At 33.2% G+C, this 771-nt stretch overlaps 1 long non-coding RNA gene across 1 annotated transcript in view; it reads left to right on the top strand.

Annotated features, from left to right (window-relative positions):
- The first annotated feature begins 527 nt into the window (after positions 1–527).
- Positions 528–771, top strand: part of LOC146545521 (uncharacterized) — a 7,202-nt gene continuing 6,958 nt past the window's right edge. Inside the window, exon 1 of the long non-coding RNA XR_014887585.1 lies at positions 528–771. This exon is cut by the window's right edge and continues 189 nt beyond it. This is a non-coding gene — a long non-coding RNA (uncharacterized LOC146545521).

The following is a 771-nucleotide window of genomic DNA, read 5'->3' on the forward strand; positions in this document are numbered from 1 at the left end:
AAATCCATAAAAACTTGAAAAAAAAAAAAAGTGGGAAGAAAGAAGCACTAACAATGAAGAAGAAAGAATAGAAGGAGAAAAGAAAACTGAACAAAGCATATAGACATAGAAATTGATGAAAACAGAAGGGGAAACATACTATCAATGAAAGGGCTCAAAAATACAAGTAGAGATGAAGTTAAGGTGAAAATAAAATCCTCCGGAACTGCAAACTTAGCAGAAGGAACTTATTTCCACACAGAAAAAGTGCTTCAAATGTGAAGAACCAAAGTACGTGCTGTAATTATAGTGGGCCTGAGAGGTACACATGCCTCTCATGACTTGATACAACACTTCCACTGCATGAAGCTGGCCTCATTATGTTCAGAATAAAAACAGTCTGGAGGTAAGTTAGAAAAATACTTATATACTCAAAGATTTATTTAGTTATGTCAACAGAAAAAAAAAAAAAAGTTAAGTTTGAATAACTTATCATGTATGATAAGTAACATATTCAGCTGTTGAAATACAATGAAGAACCACTACAACATCTGAACACTGTCACATTGTTGAAATATAGCCAGAGAGCTTCCTAGCAGCTCCTGAGCCACCTTTCAGCAATTAATCTTTTTGAGGTTCAGTGGTAAAGATAAAGCCTAAGAGTTCTATTTTAGAAAAAAGTGAAACTTTCTTGCACTCTAAATAAAAGACTTTTGGTGTGAGATTTTACTTTAGATTAAAAAATGCATTCATGAAGAACTTTCAAGTTAGTACATCAGAATTTGCCACACG

Source organism: Meleagris gallopavo, chromosome 1, assembly GCF_905368555.1.
Source record: "Meleagris gallopavo chromosome 1, MGAL_WU_HG_1.1, whole genome shotgun sequence".
NCBI lineage: Eukaryota > Metazoa > Chordata > Aves > Galliformes > Phasianidae > Meleagris > Meleagris gallopavo.